Source organism: Zea mays, chromosome 4 (assembly GCF_902167145.1).
Source record: "Zea mays cultivar B73 chromosome 4, Zm-B73-REFERENCE-NAM-5.0, whole genome shotgun sequence".
In the NCBI taxonomy this organism is placed as follows: domain Eukaryota; kingdom Viridiplantae; phylum Streptophyta; class Magnoliopsida; order Poales; family Poaceae; genus Zea; species Zea mays.
In genome coordinates, this window is record NC_050099.1 from 9113780 (window position 1) to 9135631 (window position 21852).

A 21852-nucleotide genomic window follows, 5' to 3' on the forward strand; every position below is an offset into this window, starting at 1 on the left:
TAACACAACTGTGCAAATAGATTTGAAAAAAATATTTGCTAGTATGTATTTTGACTACGTTGGTTGCTGTAATTGGCTGCGGACACACAAATGGATCAGAATTCTTTTTGCAATGATAACATTTTAGTTTTATGCGGTGCATAGGACCCACAAAAAAGAATCAAAGGCAACCTACAACGTTGTCTTCAAGAACGACGTGCCGCTACCAAAGCCAGGGGAAAAGAAAGGTGAGGCACTAGCACTGCGAGTGATGGGAACAAAGGCAACCTTCTACAATTGCACCATCGAAGGCGGCCAGGGTGCTCTGTACGACCAGATGGGTCTGCACAACTTCAAAGCATGTGCCATCAAGGGAACCATAGACTTCATCTTCGGATCTGCCAAGTCATTTTATGAGGAATGCAAAATCATTTCGGTGTTGAAGGAGGCGGTGACATTGCTAATGGCGCCACCAGAGCAGGACCGGTCTAGAAATCCCATCAAAATCACCCCAGGCAAGAGTGGGTTGGTGTAACACCCCAGGATCCACAAACACCCTGAAATGCTACTAAACTACACAACTAACATTCATATATAAAATTTCGACAGCATCTCCTTTGGAAATTTGCATAAACGTGGAAGCAACAGAGTATAAACAGATATCATGATAAGAAAACATACTAGACATTAATAATCTGCTAGCAATGGGAAGATAACCATAACGACATAAACTGAATTAACTAGTGTGCACGACTAGTTAAAAACAAACATCCTTGACAAGAAGTTTCTAATTAAATCATGGTTGTGCCTGGGCAGCGTTATTATGAGAGTGAAGGTGGACGTGCTGCTACTTCCCTCATTCCCAACATGAATTAAGTACCTGCATTGAGTAATGCAAGAGTGAGATGAAACATCTCAGCAAGTAAAATATTTTGACGAGATATTTAAACCAAAAGAATTGAATTAATCAACATTTTAAAAGGGATCACAATTGAGATCAGAAATACTTGTAGATATAGAACTCAATAGTCCCAAAATAACCAATGCCATCTCATTTCCTCGAACGACCACAATAGGTTGTATAACACTTCCCTGCGTCAACAATACCTGCAAATATCACTTCAATGTATGCATAGGAATGCAATGTGTAAGTCCTCTGCCTTCATATCTCTTAGAGTATAAAACCACACCATCTGCAAATATCAGTTCAATGAATGCATATGAATGCAATGCATATGTCCTCTGCCTTCATACCTCTAAGGGTATGAAGCCGCATCGTACCCCTCCTCGGGCAACGTACGATGCTAAGTTGTACCGGTACGGTCGGACCATAGGTCACGACAAAACTTCAGATGCAAGTGAATCATGCAATGTATATGGCATGCTGCATTTATCAATATACTTCACTTCCTTCAAATACAATACAAACCTCAAACAATACTTTGTTTACCTTCAGATACAATACAAACCTCAAATAATACTTCATTCACCTTCAGGAGTGTGAATTAATCTCGTGGGTCATACTCGAATCATCATCATCATCAATATATGATTAAGCATCAATATAATACAATCAAGTAAAGCATCCCATAGAGTTCAATTACGAAAGAATTCGATGATTCTGAATACTAGAGTGTAGGCGATGAAACAACAAGTCAAAACGGTAGCAACCACCGCTACATTCACTTGCCTTCATCGAAGAAGAAAATGTACTAAGCATGATCCGGAGCATAACCACCTGTTGCGGGGCATAAAACTTAGTACAAATATTTCATAAACATTTGCCAACAATCAACAAATCGTTCCTACACTTGAAACCAAGACCTGGTGAAAAGACTCCCACCGTGAACCACATGTCAAACAGCAGCAGCGCTGTTTGTTAATTTTGTATCTTTAAAATTATAACAGTGGTGATATCAAACAAATACTCTAGAAGTATCTACACAAAAGACTCTACAACTTCGGTATTCAATAGATAATTAAATTCTGCCATCTATAAGTCTAAAACATATTACAAGATAACTGACTGAATCTGTTTTAGACAGCCGCATAGTTAACTTTAAAAATTCGATATCTCACAAACTACTCAACCAAAAATCATGAAATTCTGCTGGAAGTAAGAACTTTTATCCCTCTACAAAAGTCTCCATAGCTGGGAGAGCCAATTCGGCCATTTACTTGATGAAACCTACCAGTGAACAGACCCGCTCATTTCTGTCAGGCCAACAGAAACAGCCACCGTAAAACAAACATAACTAGAGTTTCATAATTCATATGAATGCACTCTTTAACAATCTGGAAAGCTTATGAAATTGTCTACAACTTTTCTTACAAACCCAAGGTTGAATTCTGTTGATAAAATTGCCTAAATCTTAATAGAACAGATTCTGCACAGAATTATGAGACTGAAAAACTGCTATAATAAAACTGCAATAACTTTCTGATCTGATGTCCAATTGAGGTGTTCTTCGTGGCCACGGAAATATATCTAAATTATCTACAACTCATAAATATACTTTTTATTTTTTTGAGGCATCTAAGACCACGGAAAACTGGCATGAACAAAAACTATCGAATCTGTTATTCTGAAGAGACTAATTTCGAGATCAAAAATCTAATCTCCCATCTAATCCAACATAAAGGGCTAATTGCAGGGCTTAAAACTCATCCAAAACAAGGTAAAACATCCATCAAGTGGGGACAATGGAGAGAGGAAAGGAAATCCAACCAATTCTTGAAGAGGAACGATGACGACGACAGGCGACTGTGTGCCCTAATCTTCCCTCTCTTCTCTCCCTTGTTCTTCCTTTCTTCTCTTGGGCAAGGCACAAAAGGGGATGGCTGCTAGGGTGGGAGGACGTGGCTGCTAGGGTTAGGGAGGTATAAATAGAAGAAAACTCCCTCAATCCTAATATCCAATGGCTCAGATCGACCGGCACTTGAAAAAACTCATTCAGACTCCAAACAAGGCAAACTAGTAGTCGATCGGAATCGTCTCGACGATATCTATGCATCTACGGTCTCCGATCATCAGTAGGACACACCATATTAGGATTATAAACCTGGTTTGGTTTTTAGGGTATTATATTCTACCCCCCTTAAAAGAATTCGTCCTCGAATTCAGCCACTTCTACAAATCAAGACATTCACCAACGGTAAAACTCGACCAAACACCCTAAATAGACTCATATAGTAGACTAGTAGCCTTGACGAGATCATGAAAAGAGTTTTTCATGAAATAACCTCTAAGTCCGACTAATTTACCAAAGAAAATGACACACCTTGACAACAATCATAAAACAATATAAAATGAATTCCCAAGGCATTGTCATAGGTGCAATCAACACTAGGATTTGCTATCATTGAATTTGGATGCAACTATACATCAAGATCAATGTCTTAAAACAACACTCTTTTTATGAAGAGGTAATATGCACTAAGAACAACTCTTACCAACTTCAACAATTCATTTTAATTCAATTGTCAAACATCCACACCAGATGAATGCATAAGAAGATCAAACACCTCACATCAAAGCACCACGAAACAAGTCGTTCTATTGAAACAAAACTCCTAATCTTCCTAAACCTTGTTCTTGACGTCATGAAAAAGATAATCATGTAATCTAACGTTCTTTACACCCCACAAAAGGGAGAAAGTCTACAGAACTAATGGAGCAATAAAGCCAACAAGAAGCCAATAACATTCTGTGCGGCACAGTTCATCGAACAAATGCCAAAAACTCCACAAAGAGCACTGACAGCACAAAAACAACACAATACTTTGCTTAACTAATGTCACTATACTTCATCCAACAACTCAACTAAAAAAATATCCAAACTAGTAAGGTTAACCTACTCATAATATAAGTCTTCATCTACTGTAGTTCAGAAACTTACATTTCATTCCATCATACGATGCACTCAAAGTACCAGACATATAGGGTCAATAATAACCCTGTAATCCTTCACACACATGACAAACATCTCAATCTGATGTAAGAACCACATCATTTAGAAATAGGTGACTTACCACACCCAACCAACTCTAGGCTAGGCAATGACTTCATTCAAACCAATAGATAAGTGGTCCAACAATGGCTCCACAAGCATGCATCAGGGAGATAACCATCAGATCCTCAACGTATTAATATATAATCAATGGATCAAGAAAATAAAAGATTTATTCTACAATTAGCATGACTAACATGCAACCACTTTAAACCACATCTAGGCTTTGTGGCTACTAAAACACAAGATAGAAGGGAGACATGTTATCCACTCTGGCTAGCTATGTAAAGACTTTCCCCCCAAAATCCATATAAAAGTACCAATATTCATTTCTTTCAGAACTGGTTTCTCGGCATAAACAATCATTCCTTGCAAAGATAGTTGGAGCTATCCACCAACCGCCCAACAACTTAAATCCAAATCGATGGTTACCTTGTAACCCAAAACATGCAATTCACACTCCTCTTGGAAACATCCTCGATCAAACATATATAACAATATTATTGTAATAAAACTCAACCATGAAAAACATGTTGAAAACAACATAGGCATACACGTATATCACAAGCATAATAACGACTTCAATCTCACAAAAGAACAGCGATATCAATCTTATTAATAAACAATATCAAAATTTAGAAATGAATTATATCAGGCATTAAGTCATAAACAACTTACCACATCACCGTAAAGGATTAGGGAGGGTGAAATTATTTCATCTGCACTTCAAAGACATTAACATATATCAAAGATATTTGAACCCACAACCTTCCTATATGTGCAAGTGTGTCAAATTTATCTTCAAATTGCCAAGAATCTAAAGCCTATGCTTTGATACCAACTGTAACACCCCAGGATCCACAAACACCCTGAAATGCTACTAAACTACACAACTAACATTCATATATAAAATTTCGACAGTATCTCCTTTGGAAATTTGCATAAACGTGGAAGCAACAGAGTATAAACAGATATCATGATAAGAAAACATACTAGACATTAATAATCTGCTAGCAATGGGAAGATAACCATAACGACATAAACTGAATTAACTAGTGTGCACGACTAGTTAAAAACAAACATCCTTGACAAGAAGTTTCTAATTAAATCATGGTTGTGCCTGGGCAGCGTTATTATGAGAGTGAAGGTGGACGTGCTGCTACTTCCCTCATTCCCAACATGAATTAAGTACCTGCATTGAGTAATGCAAGAGTGAGATGAAACATCTCAGCAAGTAAAATATTTTGACGAGATATTTAAACCAAAAGAATTGAATTAATCAACATTTAAAAAGGGATCACAATTGAGATCAGAAATACTTGTAGATATAGAACTCAATAGTCCCAAAATAACCAATGCCATCTCATTTCCTCGAACGACCACAATAGGTTGTATAACACTTCCCTGCGTCAACAATACCTTCAAATATCACTTCAATGTATGCATAGGAATGCAATGTGTAAGTCCTCTGCCTTCATATCTCTTAGAGTATAAAACCACACCATCTGCAAATATCACTTCAATGAATGCATATGAATGCAATGCATATGTCCTCTGCCTTCATACCTCTAAGGGTATGAAGCCGCATCGTACCCCTCCTCGGGCAACGTACGATGCTAAGTTGTACCGGTACGGTCGGACCATAGGTCACGACAAAACTTCAGATGCAAGTGAATCATGCAATGTATATGGCATGCTGCATTTATCAATATACTTCACTTCCTTCAAATACAATACAAACCTCAAACAATACTTCGTTTACCTTCAGATACAATACAAACCTCAAATAATACTTCATTCACCTTCAGGAGTGTGAATTAATCTCGTGGGTCATACTCGAATCATCATCATCATCAATATATGATTAAGCATCAATATAATATAATCAAGTAAAACATCCCATAGAGTTCAATTACGAAAGAATTCGATGATTCTGAATACTAGAGTGTAGGCGATGAAACAACAAGTCAAAACAGTAGCAACCACCGCTACATTCACTTGCCTTCATCGAAGAAGAAAATGTACTAAGCATGATCCGGAGCATAACCACCTGTTGCGGGGCATAAAACTTAGTACAAATATTTCATAAACATTTGCCAACAATCAACAAATCGTTCCTACGCTTGAAACCAAGACCTGGTGAAAAGACTCCCACCGTGAACCACATGTCAAACAGCAGCAGCGCTGTTTGTTAATTTTGTATCTTTAAAATTATAATAGTGGTGATATCAAACAAATACTCTAGAAGTATCTACACAAAAGACTCTACAACTTCGGTATTCAATAGATAATTAAATTCTGCCATCTATAAGTCTAAAACATATTACAAGATAACTGACTGAATCTGTTTTAGACAGCCGCATAGTTAACTTTAAAAATTCGATATCTCACAAACTACTCAACCAAAAATCATGAAATTCTGCTGGAAGTAAGAACTTTTATCCCTCTACAAAAGTCTCCATAGCTGGGAGAGCCAATTCGGCCATTTACTTGATGAAACCTACCAGTGAACAGACCCGCTCATTTCTGTCAGGCCAACAGAAACAGCCACCGTAAAACAAACATAACTAGAGTTTCATAATCCATATGAATGCACTCTTCAACAATCTGGAAAGCTTATGAAATTATCTACAACTTTTCTTACGAACCCAAGGTTGAATTCTGTTGATAAAATTGCCTAAATCTTAATAGAACAGATTCTGCACAGAATTATGAGACTGAAAAACTGCTATAATAAAACTGCAATAACTTTCTGATCTGATGTCCGATTGAGGTGTTCTTCGCGGCCACGGAAAGATATCTAAATTATCTACAACTCATAAATATACTTTTTATTTTTTTTGAGGCCTCTAAGACCACGGAAAACTGGCATGAACAAAAACTATCGAATCTGTTATTCTGCAGAGACTAATTTCGAGATCAAAAATCTAATCTCCTATCTAATCCAACATAAAGGGCTAATTGCAGGGCCTAAAACTCATCCAAAACAAGGTAAAACATCCATCAAGTGGGGACAATGGAGAGAGGAAAGGAAATCCAACCAATTCTTGAAGAGGAACGATGACGACGACAGGCGACTGTGTGCCCTAATCTTCCCTCTCTTCTCTCCCTTGTTCTTCCTTTCTTCTCTTGGGCAAGGCACAAAAGGGGATGGCTGCTAGGGTGGGAGGACGTGGCTGCTAGGGTTAGGGAGGTATAAATAGAAGAAAACTCCCTCAATCCTAATATCCAATGGCTCAGATCGACCGGCACTTGAAAAAACTCATTCAGACTCCAAACAAGGCAAACTAGTAGTCGATCAGAATCGTCTCGACGATATCTATGCATCTACGGTCTCCGATCATCAGTAGGACACACCATATTAGGATTATAAACATGGTTTTGGTTTTTAGGGTATTATAGTTGGCATTCAAGACTTGCACAATCTAGGGGTAAGGAGAAAAAATTTACTTGGGTAGGGTGGGCACGCCTGTGATATACTCCTACACCGATATAGGTAAGGAGATTATAGGCATAATATTTGATGGTCAGGACGTCGAAACTGTCAAGAGGTACCACTCCTACGTCCATTACATCCTCTCCTTTGTTTGTATATGATTGTGTGATTAAAGGTGTTGTTGATTATGTATACTGATGAAAGGTGTTGTTGGGTTGCATTCTTTTTTTATAGGGGGTACTACTATGCCACTTTGAAGTGTTACGATCCTGGGATGTCTCCAATGGTAACCTCAACTCTGACCTATGTGCAGGCAATACCCTTTATCGGGATACACTACATCTTAGGGTAGTCGTGGATCCCGTCCCTACCACCCGCTGAAGAATAAGCTATTGCAAGAAACATTTAGAGTCATATATGCTACTAGGAGCACCCCTAAAGTCAAAACAAGAAAGTTGTTTTGTCAGACATGAATTTTGCAGTCCTAATTAAATTATCCACATTTGTTGGCCATGATTTTTAATTTGTATTACACCGTCCACATTATTTATCAAGGGTTTTGTCTACATATATAAATTGTATATTGTCTTTGACTTTTTCATGTGTATAGTTTTTTTACCGTGGACGTAAATATAGTTTATGCCTCCCTCTCTTTGGTGCACGCGTGCCGGAGGAGAGCCAGAGCAGAGGTTGTAGCATGCAGTGTTGATAGGTAGGCTGGCCGTAGGTGGCATAGGCGGTGGCCGCCGCAATGTCGATGGCCAGAGCTGTAACACCCCGGGATCCACAAACACCCCAGAATGCTACTAAACTACATATCTAACTGTTGGGTTTATGCTTCGTCGCCGAAGGTCTTATAAGAAGAAGTGGTCCTCGGCTGAAGCTGTTTGTACAAGATAGCCGAAGGTTCTTCTTCGTGAAGCTTCGGCATTATAAACCGACTTAAAGATAGAATGACCTTTTAGTCCATAAAGGTCTGAGTCAATGTTGTAAGTTTTTATAAGGGGCATACTTGTAATTCCTCACAGGCTGTGTCCTGTGCCTATAAATAGTGAACAGTATTCCGTTACTGTTCACGCATTTTTTGACGATTGCAATCGCATCTCTCGGAATTCAATCTTTGCCAAGGCATAGGTATTATGGTATTTGATGATTCAATATAGTAAATAAATGTAATATAATTAGTATATGATTTATTTACACATATTATACCTTTCCGTATTATCTTATAAATGCCTATTGAAATATGATTACGAAGGTTCAACTTCGTAATCATGCTCTTATTAACCTTCGTCCAAGATTCATTATCCCGAAGGGAATAATGTTTTAAGGACGAAGGGCGTTATTATTTAACATTTTATGTTGCCTTGCTCTTGATTTATAGCATTTGAGAGCAAGTCTCCAACATTGGCGCCCACCTCCGGTGAACTCACTTCCACTTTTTGAGCTGATGGCTTCGTTCAACAACCAAGCTGGAGCTGCTTCGGACCCGAAGCTGGTGCTCCCGATCACAGGTGGCTCGTCCTCAGAGCCAGCTAACAAGAAACAGAAGAAGGAGGCACAGAGAAGAGTACAGCATGTTGGGGTGCAAGGACCCTTCATCAAGTCAAGATGGTCTCACATTCCTATTACCTTCTCCCAAGAGGACCTTCAGCTCAAAGATTACCCACACAACGATGCCATGGTTATCTCTTGTGTTATTAAAGGATTTCTGGTCCACAATGTTTTGGTTGATACAGGCAGTGCAGCTGACATCATATTTGCTAAGGCCTTCAGACAGATGCAAGAGCCAGAAGATAAGATTCATGATGCTACACATCCTCTCTGTGGCTTCGGAGGAAGACAGATTGTAGCACTGGGAAAGATTACCATGTCAGTGACCTTCGGGTTCATCAACAACACTAGAACTGAGCAAGTTGTGTTTGACATTGTCGATATGGAATACCCTTACAATGCAATTATTGGTCGCGGTACCCTCAATGCCTTCGAAGCAATCCTTCATCCTGCCTATCTTTGCATGAAGATACCTTCGGATCAGGGACCCATTGCTATCCATGGAAGTCAGGAAGCTGCAAGAAGGGCCGAAGGCAATTGGACTGACTCAAAAGCAATCCATAACATAGATGGAGCTGAAGCTTGTGAACAGTACAAATTCAGAAGGGAGAAAGCAGCTTCAGCAGATCAGCCGAAGCCTATGCTCTTATGTGAGGACATAGCAGAGGAGAGGGTGCTGTTAGGCTCTCAATTATCCGAAGAGCAGGAGAAAACTTTGATAAGGTTTTTGTTCAATAACAAAGATGTTTTTGCATGGTTGGCCAATGATCTCTGCGGAGTCAATAGAGATGTTATTGAGCACTCGCTCAATGTCGATCCATCCTTCAGACCCAGAAAGCAAAGGCTTCGGAAAATGTCAGATGATAAGGCCGAAGGTGCTCGCAACGAAGTCAAAAGACTCCTCAGTGCAGGAGTTATCAGAGAAGTGAAGTACCCAGAATGGCTAGCTAACACTGTTATGGTAAAAAAGGCCAATGGCAAGTGGCGAATGTGCATCGATTTTACAGATCTTAACAAGGCTTGTCCGAAGGATGAATTCCCACTACCAAGGATAGATTCTTTAGTTGATGCAGCAGCTTCTTCAGAGCTCATGAGTCTGTTAGACTGTTATTCAGGCTATCACCAAATTTGGATGAAGAAGGAAGATGAGCCGAAGACTAGCTTCATAACTCCAAGTGGCACATATTGCTATCTTCGGATGCCTGAGGGGCTCAAGAACGCTGGAGGAAGTTTCAGCCGAATGACTGCGAAGGTTCTCCAATCTCAAATAGGCCGAAATGTGCTAACTTATGTTGATGACATCATTGTAAAAAGCACGAAGCAGGAGAATCATATTGCCGATCTCCAGGAGACCTTCGCCAGTTTCAGGCAAGCCGGCTTAAAGTTAAATCCAGAAAAATGCGTCTTCGGAGTAAAGAAGGAAAAATTTCTTGGATGCTTGGTTTCAACAAAGGGAATTGAAGCTAATCCAAGTAAAATTGAAGCTATACTTCGGATGGAACCACCAACTACAAAGAAGGGGGCTCAAAGATTGACAGGAAGATTGGCATCTCTCAATAGATTCATATCCAGATCAGCAGAGAGAAACTTACCATTCTTCGAAGTGCTGAAGTCGGCCGAAGTCTTTCAATGGGGACCACTCCAGCAGAAGGCCTTCGAAGAGCTGAAACAGTATTTAATAGATCTAACCACATTGACTCCACCAATGCCAGGGGCTCCTTTATTATTATATGTGGCAGCTTCGCACTCAGCGGTAAGTGCAGCGCTTGTCCAGGAGAAGCTTGATGGTCAAGTCAAAAGGCAGGCCCCAATATATTTTGTTTCCGAGGTTCTTAGTTTATCAAAGAAAAATTATACAGAGTTGGAGAAGGTACTGTATGCTGTCTTGATGGCCTCCAGGAAGCTTCGGCACTATTTCCAAGCTTACAACATAATTGTTCCTTCATCACAACCTCTGAAGGATATTATGAGGAACCGAGAAGCTACTGGAAGGATTGGAAAATGGGCTGCAGAGCTCAATGAATTTTGTATTGAATATGTTCATAGATCTTCGATTCAGTCACAGGCGCTGGCAGACTTTATTGCTGATTGGACGCCAGGGGCTCAGGATGAGGAAACGAATAAAGACAATGAAGCCTGGACAGTGTTTTGTGATGGATCTTGGGGAACCTTCGGAGCAGGAGCGGCTGCTGTGTTGGTTTCACCTTCAAAAGTCAAAACTTGTTATGCGGCAAAACTTGATTTTAATTGCACAAATAACATTGCCGAGTACGAAGCATTGATTCTAGGTCTTCGGAAGTTAAAAGCAATGGGAATCAGAAGGGCCATACTTAAAACTGATTCCCAGGTTGTTTCGGGTCATATTGACAAGAGTTGCAAGGCTAAGGATCCGAAGCTTGAAAAATATCTGGATATGGTTCGAAGAGTTGAAGCTTCCTTCGAAGGATTTTCTGTCAAAAATATCCCTCGAGGACAAAATGAGCACGCCGATTTGCTGGCTAAGTCAGCAGCACAGGGGCTGCCTTTACCTTCGGATGTGTTCTTCGAAACAATAAAAGCACCTTCGGTGGAACTTCTTGAAAGAGCAGTCCTTAACATATCTCCTGTTTTTAGCGAAGATTGGAGAACCGAGATCATCTCTTATCTTCAGGGTAAATTCCTTTCAGATGACGAAGCTTATAACAAGAGGATAGAGGCAAGAGCTCGTCCATATGTCATGATAGAAGGGGAGCTGTACAAACATGGAGTTTGTGCTCCGCTGCTCAAATGTTTATCCAGAACCGAAGGTATAGAGTTAATGAAAGAAATACATGCAGGCCTGTGTGGATCTCACATCGGATCTAGGCCGTTGCTTGGAAAAATTTTCCGTCAAGGGTTTTATTGGCCGAAGGCAGCTTCGGATGCAGCAGAATTGGTTCAAAAGTGTGAAGGTTGTCAGAAATGTGCAAGAGATCAAAAACAACCTTCGTCCTTAACACAGCTCATACAACCCACTTGGCCATTGCAAAGGTGGGGTCTTGACTTGTTAGGTCCGTTACCACCGGCCCAAGGGAACCTGAGATATGTTGTAGTAGCTGTGGAATATTTTTCTAAATGGATTGAGGCGAAGCCCTTAGCCACAATAACTTCGGCCACTATCCAAAAGTTTTTCTGGCAGAATATTGTTTGTCGTTTCAGGGTGCCAAAGGCTATCACTGTGGACAATGGAACACAGTTTGACTCCGAAGCATTCAGGGATTTCTGTGACCAAATTGGTACGAAGATCCATTTTGCATCAGTCAGGCACCCGGAGTCAAATGGACTCGTTGAAAGAGCCAACGGCATTATAATGACAGGAATAATGAAGTTAATCTTCAATCAACCCAGAGGAAAATGGCCAGATCAGTTAACCAAAGTGGTGTGGAGCCACAACACGACAACATCAAGGTCTACAGGCTTCACTCCATTCAAGTTGTTATTCGGTGACGAAGCAATAACTCCAGAGGAAGCTAAAACCGGATCAATAAGGATAGTAGCTTCGGCAGAATCAGATTCCGAAGCTGCTTATGCTATAGAAAAAGATGCTTTAGAAGGGATCAGACTGCAAGCCGTGGAGAATATCAATAAATATCAAGCCGAAACAGTCAAATGGCGGGATAGAAAGGTTCGGCTAAAAAATATTGAGCCAGGGCACTTGGTGCTTCGGAGAGTGGCCAACCCAGAAACAGTGGGCAAATTGCAGTTGAAATGGGACGGACCTTTCTTAGTAGCATCTTCGTCAAGACCCGGTTCATACAGATTGAAGGATATGGACGGCAACGACATTCCTAGGTCTTGGAATGCGGATGAGCTTCGGCGATATTATGTATAATTCGATGTAATTTTTCATATTTTTTATTTTTTCTTTCATGGCACCCTTTTCCTTTCCAAAGGGGGAGAAAGGTTTTTAATGGGGCCAGCATATGTAATTTTCTTTTTTAGTTCTATAAGAGCAAAATCCCCCAAAGAATGTAAATGTAAAAGCTGAGAGCGCACCATCGAGTGCCAAAAAGTAAAGGCGAAGAAGCTCCAAAGTCGTTCCTAAGGGAATGCAGAGCTTACAGCGAAAAGTCAACGTTGATTCCGCCAAAAGTAAAGGCGAAGAAGCTCCAAAGTCGTTCCTAAGGGAATGCAGAGCTTACAGCGAAAAGTCAACGCTGATTCCGCCAAAAGTAAAGGCGAAGAAGCTCCAAAGTCGTTCCTAAGGGAATGCAAAGCTTACAGCGAAAAGTCAACGCTGATTCCGCCAAAAGTAAAGGCGAAGAAGCTCCAAAGTCGTTCCTAAGGGAATGCAGAGCTGAGGTGTGATTGTTTTTAAGAAAATAATGGCTATGAATATGGCTTCGGATACGTGTTTGGCCAATCATTTGCACATCACATTACATCATAGCATTTGCATTCATAAACATTCATCTAGGCATATGTAGGATAATCATCTTCATCGCATAAATGGTTGCTTCGGCAAAAAGAGAAAAAAGAAAGGGAAAAAAGAGCTTCGTGCACAAAGAAGAAAGGAAAATGTTGTTTTCTATGCTTCGCTGCGTACGAAAAGAAGGGAAGGTGTTTTTTCGCCTTCGACTCAAAAGAAAATTTCGTCCACATCAAAGCATTTCTCATACACCAATGGAAGGATAAGGGTATATACCAAGGTATGAACAGAATTCATTAAAGACAAGTTTTGGCTACATTTACAAAAGTTATCTCAAAAGTTTTTCAAGTACTGTCTACAGTCTACTATCTAAATCTCCAAGGAGCTTCGGCTTCGGCGTTATTTTTAATCATCAGCTTCGGCTTCGTCATCCTACATGAATAAGGTCGTTGGAAGTCAAAATCAAGTTTACAGGAAAAGGTAAGCGCAAGGTATGGTTTCTTACTGGTTCAAGGTGACTACGAGCTTCGTCTCCAACCTTCTCTCGCCCTCCTTTTGTCCATATCATTTTTACAAATCTGTTCGATATACTTCGGGCAAGATCGGGAATGTCGTCCGGGATTGATGGTGATAAAGTGAAATTTGGCCTGTTGACAATCTTCCCATGATCACAGCCAGCCTTCAGGAAAGCTGCAGCAGTCCCTCGAGAAGCCACCCAGGCACAGAAGTCACCGTGCCCAGCTATGACTTCGTCGAGCTCGTCAATTTCCCCCTCAATATGTTCGAAGGTCTTCGGTAAATCTTCAGCTGAGGGGGTGAATTTTTCACTGCTGGCTCCAACTGAGTAAAAAATCTTTCTTAATCGTTGAATGCACTTGTTGCTAAATTCCAAGCATTTTTCTTGAAGACTTGTCAGTAGTTTTCTCAAATCTGAATTTTGCTGAGCTTCGGCTTCAAGTTTTGCATTAAGATCTTGTTTTTCTTGTTCGAACTGCTCAGATTGACGGAGAAGCTTCGTGTTCAGTTCTGATATTTTTGCTTCAGCTTCCGCCAATAAACCTTCGGTTGCCTGGAGCTCAAAGTTCTTTTTCTCGAAAGCATCTGATTGCTCCTTTATATTGTTTTCCAAATTTCCAATTATAACTTCATGCTTTTTATCTTCAAGATCTTGCTGCATTTGCAAGGCTTTACTCAACAGCATACTCTACACGAACACAACCTTCGTCAGACATGTTTTTATTAGAAGCAATAAAAGTTAAGGGACAAGTTATTCACCTTGAAGTTGGAGTAAAATAAACTACCAACGACATGTTGTCGTCGGTAGCGGCTAATGTCTGCTTCTAGCTTCGGGAATCCAATATTCTTGGACAGAGTACTGATAACTTTGGCCCCTGTTTGGTCTCGAATACACTCTAATTTCTCATCATCAACGCCTCCGAAGAGGAGTGCCCCAGGTTTGTATCCGCAAGATTTGGCATACTCTTTAAGTTCTTCTACTTCAGCTTTGGATAGATGTTCTCCAACCAAGTTTTGGAACATGAAGGCTTCGTCTTCTGAAGCTTCATCAGCAACTTCTTTTCCTTTCTTTGACGCTACGGTCATGACCTCTTCGGCAGCAGTGGTAGCTTCTTCTGCAGCCATGTCTAACAGTATTTGGTCAATATGTTCAATTGTGCTCTCCAAATTCAAATCTTCAGCTGAGGCAGCTTCGGCAGCTGCGGCCTCCGAAGGTGCAATTTCAATATCTGCCCCCTCTGCAGCCGTTTGTGTTTTTTGGGCCGAAGCTCTTGGCGGCGTCTTGTCAATCACCTCTGTCACAGTGATAATTCTTTGTTTCTTTGCCCTGATTGTTTTCTTCGATTTCTCGGGCTCCTTGTCCTTCTGAAAAAACTTTGTCAGTTGAGGACCCAGTGGACTTAGCTTCGCAGGTAAGGATTCAGTCATTACCTTCAGAATTTCCTCAACGTCAGCAACAGCAGGTGATGCGGGGGTTTCTTCTGCTTCGGATATTTGTTGCTTCGGAGACGTTTTCCCCTTCTTCGGAATTTTCTTCTTTAATGGTTCTTTTTCTTCATTCACGGCCTCAGTTATCCTTTTTCTTTTTTGACCCCCAGCACCTTTGTTCAGGTTTTCATAGTCAGGGTAATCAAAGCCCAAGGCATCCAACACTCGATTTAGCCTTCGTTTCGGACGGGTTCCGAAGGCTGCGGTCATCAATTGATCTTCTTTCTTGGAATAGTTGCCAAGTATTTCATTGCACATTGCTTCAATTGTTTCCAACCACTCTTGGCAAGGTGTTTTAAAGTATTTCTTAAATTTAAAATAGTAAGGCAAGCGCACAAGTTCACCTTCTTTCTTTTTCCCCTTCAGCTTCGGCATTTCCCATTCTTTTAAACTAGGAAAGACTTGGAAAGCCAAGAACTCCTGAACCAGGTCTCTTGTACTAATATGCTCTGCAACAATTCTGAATTCATCCATTGCTTTTTGTGTGGTACCGTCTACTGACATGTTGCAGAGAGGCCGGGTTTCTCCGAAGATTAGTTCGAGTGGACTTTGCACGAGTTTCTCCTTGTCATCATTAACATTAACATAAAACCACTCAGACTTCCACCCTGCTGCCCATTTACTCCGATAGCTGATTACAGGAAACTTCGTAGTCTTCCGATAAGCAAAGTTGTAGCAACCAAAATTATCATGCAAGCCATCCTTTCTAGCCTTCGTCTGATAATGCAGTTCGTGAACCCGGCAGAAGCTGTCCGCAAATGGCTCCACTGCTTGGCTTCGGAGTGCCCAGATATAAACACTGAGCCTAACGATAGCGTTAGGGGTCAACTGGTGAAAATAGATACCGAACCTCTTCAGCACCTCTGCAATAATCCCGTGAAGGGGGAATCTTAATCCAGCCTTTAAAAAGCTCTTAAAAATGACAATTTCATCCTTTTCCGGCTTCGGGGTAGTCTCTTCTCCCCCGAAGCGTAGTAGCTTCTTCTGATCCTCATTGAAAAAGCCTGACTTTACCATTTTGGAGAGATCAGCCTTCGAAACGGTGGATTTTCCAAAGTCCAAGTGGCTGGGCTTACTTGGCATGGCAATACGATAATCGTCCTCAGGATCAGTTTCCTCAATAACTTCTTCTTCTACTCCGGCAGCTGCTTGTTGTGTTTGTTCTGCACCCTCACCAGGAATATCTTCAGAAACTACCAGCCCGGATCGTTGCATGGCTTCGGAGATGGGAACAGTCTCCGAAGCTTCAGTTTCGCCTCCCTCACGCTCAACCCTGGCAGTAGAACGCACTCTGGCCATTTAACTATGAACTTGCGAAACTTTAATACTTTCTTCCTCCGAAGCAGGTTTCAAAGCTGGAGCTTCGTTCGATTCCGACGGACAAGCTTCGGCGATGGTTAAAAATTTTGGCAGCAAAACAGTACAAATAGCAATGAATGCTGTGGTAACTTCACACCTACTCGTCTGTTTATATAGTGCTGCAGGTAAGAAGGCGAAGCGCCAGAATTTTTACACCAGGCGGACACCCGCTCGCACTCGCTGCATGGTGGACCGCAGAGACCGAACAGTAACTCTGCAAGGTGGGGCCGTTACACGCTGGGAGATTGAATCGTTTCTCGACAACGAGCTCAGGGAAGGTGTTTTTTAGACCTTCGGCGCTCCGAAGCTTAAGAGACTTTTTTTTCATGGATCAAGCTCGTTACGAAAAACGATCTAGCACCGCGAAAGGGGCTACTGTTGGGTTTATGCTTCGTCGCTGAAGGTCTTATAAGAAGAAGTGGTCCTCGGCTGAAGCTGTTTGTACAAGATAGCCGAAGGTTCTTCTTCGTGAAGCTTCGGCATTATAAACCGACTTAAAGATAGAATGACCTTTTAGTCCATAAAGGTCTGAGTCAATGTTGTAAGTTTTTATAAGGGGCATACTTGTAATTCCTCACAGGCTGTGTCCTGTGCCTATAAATAGTGAACAGTATTCCGTTACTGTTCACGCATTTTTTGACGATTGCAATCGCATCTCTCGGAATTCAATCTTTGCCAAGGCATAGGTATTATGGTATTTGATGATTCAATATAGTAAATAAATGTAATATAATTAGTATATGATTTATTTACACATATTATACATTTCCGTATTATCTTATAAATGCCTATTGAAATATGATTACGAAGGTTCAACTTCGTAATCATGCTCTTATTAACCTTCGTCCAAGATTCATTATCCCGAAGGGAATAATGTTTTAAGGACGAAGGGCGTTATTATTTAACATTTTATGTTGCCTTGCTCTTGATTTATAGCATTTGAGAGCAAGTCTCCAACACTAACATTCGAATATAAAATTTCGACAGCATCTCCTTTGAAAATTGCATAAACGGGGAAGCAACAAAGTATAAATAGATATCATGATAAGAAAACATAATAGACATTAATAATCTGCTAGCAATGGGAAGACAACCATAACGACATGAACTAAATTAACCAGTGTGCACAACTAGTTAGAAACAAACATCCTTTGACAAGAAGCTTCTAATTAAATCATGACTGTGCCTAAGCAGCGTTATTATGAGAGTGAAGGTGGATGTGCTGCTACTTCCCACTTCCCTTGATGAGCAACAAGCACCTGCATTGAGTAATGCAAGAGTGAGATGAAACATCTCAGCAAGCGAATTGTTTTGACAAGATATTTAAACCACAAATTGAATTAATCAACATTTTAAAAGAATCACAATTAAGATCAAAAATACTTGTAGATATAGAACTCAGTAGTCCCAATATAACCAATACCATCTCATTTCCTCGAACAACCACAATAGGTTGTATAACACTTCCCTGCGTCAACAATACCTGCAAATATCACTTCAATGTATGCATAGGAATGCAATGTGTAGGTACTCTGTCTTCATACCTCTGAGGGTATAAAACCACATCATTCGCAAAAATCACTTCAATGAATGCATATGAATGCAATGCATATGTCCTCTGCCTTCAAACCTCTAAGGGTATGAAGCCGCATCGTACCCCTCCTCGGGCAATGTACGATGCTAAGTTGTACTAGTACGGTCGGACCATAGGTCACGACCCAATTTTAGATGCAAGTGAATCATGCAATGTATATAGCATGCTGCATTTATCAATATACTTCACTTAATTCCTTCACATAAAATACAACCTCAAATAATACTTCATTTACCTTCAGATACATTACCAACCTCAAATAATACTTCATTTACCTTCAGGGGTGTGAATTAATCTCATGAGCCTTACTCGAAACATAATCATCATCAGTATAATGCAAGCAAGTAAAGCATCACCATAGAGTCCAATTATGAAAGAATCCAATACTTCTCAATATTGCAGTGTAGGCAATAGAAACAACAGGTCAGAACGGAAGCAACCACCGCTACATTCACTTGCCTTCATTGAAGAAGAAGAAATGTACTAGGCATGATTTGGAGTGTAGCCACCTAGGGTTTTCCCCAAGAAAATATTCAAGAATAGATGGTGAAGAACACCTCATTGATCCTCTCTCCCTCATCAATTCAACGTGCTCCTCCTCTTCTCGATCCTTGCTGCGTGGGGGGAGATCTAGAGGGAGGAGGAAGCCGTGGAGAGGGGCTTCCATGGGAGGAGAGGGCGGTCAGCCAAGGGGAAAGGGGAAGGGGCGGCCAAGTGTGTGGGGGGAGAAAGGGGGGGCGGCCAAGAATGGGCAAAAGGGGGAAAGGGTGACCACTAGGGTTTCTTTGCGGGAGAAACGAAATGACGCCACAGATGACTCTGACTTAGCATCCAACGGCCCACAACCCTTTTCCCATATCCACGCACCGAAGATCAACCTTTGGCAACATTTTTTTGGGATATTACAGGAGCGGTGCAGGCCAGCCTGCCCATCCGACGATCCAGTGCTCGACCGAGATGCAGCAGCAAGATATGGTTGGGTATAGCTAGAGCGCAGTTGGCCGGCCAGAACAATGCTAGGCGAGAGAGGGAAGTGGTGGTGATAGAAATGTGAGAGGAGAGGGATTGCTATCTGTTAGGTCTTATGAATATGAAGGACCGGCTGGCAGCAAACAAAAAAGTGAACACTCATCATAACTGCTGTTGGGCAGGGATTCTTTTCCATCTCACGTCCTCTGGTTGAGAGATATATATGTCTGCTGCTCTCGCTATATAGAGGGCTAGCTTGCCCTGCTAGCTAGCTAGCTAGTTCAAGTTCTAGGCACGGATCGAATCAGATCGATCAACATTAATTTAATTACTTAATTATTAGTTCCTGACGAAATTAATATATGTTAAACAAAGACTTTAATTTTTATTATATCCTTATATATTATATAGTCATTATCAGTTTTAATTTAATCCAGAAAACCAGTGTGATGTATGTGATGACATGTATATGTGCATGTGTGTACTACTACTTGCATAAGCAGTAAACAACAGTAAAACATGCACAATCACTAATAACATAATGTACCCTGCGGAGGGACCGATGCTCAAGACATCGTTGGCTCTATTCATAGGAGACATATCGTGTGTATGTTCGATTTAGTAGTATGCAGTTGATGTAGGCAAATGTACGCAGTGCAGTCCCTCAAACGGCATCGACAAAGAAGAACCGGATCATCGTTGGTCGAGCGGACGGAGTGAGCAGTCGTGAGTACGCTCCCCAAAAATCTGATCGCCCGCACACCCGTGCAAGTGTAGCTCTACGGACGGTGATTTCGGAGGCCTACTCTCCCACTCTCTCTGTGCTCGCAGACGGTGGGACGGGAATGGGCTGTGTGCAATGCGTCTGAGAGACTGTTCGCGTAACCGAAAGAGCATCCACCTCCTCCGTATTTATACACGCGCAGTGGGAGGGGAACAGAATATAACGGTCGCCATCAGAGTCAGAAACTAACAGCCATTACAGCCAGCTAGAAACTGATGTACCATAAGAGATGTCTCTTACTAGCCATAAGACAGGAAATGACTGGTCATTACTCCAGGCAAATGCGCAATCGTTAGAAAGAAATATTCGGACTAAGGTCCGATTTACCATGAGCCATGGCCCGGCTCGACCGGCGGCGCCTACGCATGATTGGGCAGTCCACCATCCTTTTCTCAACTTCTCAATAGATACACCATAGCATTAAAGTGGACCTTTAACATTGACTATTATTGAATATTAATTTGGGCCAAGCCCACATTAATCCAACAATCCCCACCAAGTGCTAAGTCACACTAAAAATGCTCTTATCATCTCAAACGTTTGATATACACGTGTTTCGATGGAGACTATTAAGTTGAACATCCACCTAGAACCTAGACTACACTTAACCACAACTGCACCTAGAACTAATGAAGATATTTCAGTAATAACCAATTGGGTGAAACTTTATATATATATATATATATACCATCGCTATTTGTCAGTCTACCCAACCGATAATTATTGAGCGGACTTCAGTAATAATCGAGAACTAATGAACATCGTTCAGTAATAACCAATTAGGTGAAACTTTACTTAGGGTGACGAAAACCATGTAGGATTTTTTAATTATTTTTTACATTGAAGCACCGAGGAAACTCACCACCCAAGCAATGTGCAAATGGATGCCTCCTCATCCACCTCTTTTGTAACCAAGCATCGAAATTTTAGCACAATTTTCCTTGTGTAGAACTCCATCAGACGGTCTATCTTTCCACATTCATTCTCAACTAATTTTCCTAGCAGCCTCATCCTTCTTGAGCCTTTGTTAATACAACCTAAAGGCCGATATAAAATAACCAAACATGACAAAATACATAAAACAAATAAATCACAAGAATAAATTTCTCCATGACATCTGCATTCAATCTGCTAGCTGAACGTTCTATCGTGATTAGTGGGTTTGCTAAAGCACCAGAATAGGTAGTAGAACAAAGAGCCTCTAAAAGGAAAGTTTCAGGGCCACTTGATGATTTCGCAAGCTCTGCCTTTAGCCTTAAAATGTAAAAAGTAAACATGACACTCCTTGCAGCAGTTCTAAAAAGTTATTTAACCATATGATAAAAGTAGAAATATCTACGATAGGATGAACAACATCCAAGAATATATAAAGTAATAAAAATTTGCATTTTGAATTTTAAAATTTTGAATATAATTTTTGAGAGCAGAGATGATTTCAAATAAAAAAGTTGTCAACTAAAAAGTTTCATAACTTTTTGAGATCCACACCTTTTATGTTGGTGGTTTTATCATCCAAGATCGTTTGGAAAACACAAAAAATTAAGGATATAAATGATTTCTAGTGGCAGTTTTTTAGGAAACTGCCACTAGAAATTATGGCGGTTTTCTTAAGGAACCACCACTAAAAAATAGCACTGACGGTTGATAACGGAATCCATCTTTAAAAAAAATACACCCCACTATGTAGGCTTTGGTGGAAAGCAATCACCGTGCATCGTCGTCCTCAACACACTCGAAAAAACTATATATAAAGAATCCATAAATAAGAGAGAAAAG

At 40.7% G+C, this 21852-nt stretch overlaps 1 long non-coding RNA gene across 1 annotated transcript; it reads right to left on the bottom strand.

Annotated features, from left to right (window-relative positions):
• Nucleotides 1–3843: 3843 nt before the first annotated feature.
• LOC118476865 (uncharacterized) lies at nt 3844–7156 on the bottom strand. The gene is made up of 2 exons (XR_004857669.1): nt 7031–7156; nt 3844–6039 (listed from the first exon to the last, which is right to left on the bottom strand). It is a non-coding gene; the product is annotated as an uncharacterized lncRNA (long non-coding RNA).
• Between the last annotated feature and the right edge of the window lie 14696 nt (nt 7157–21852).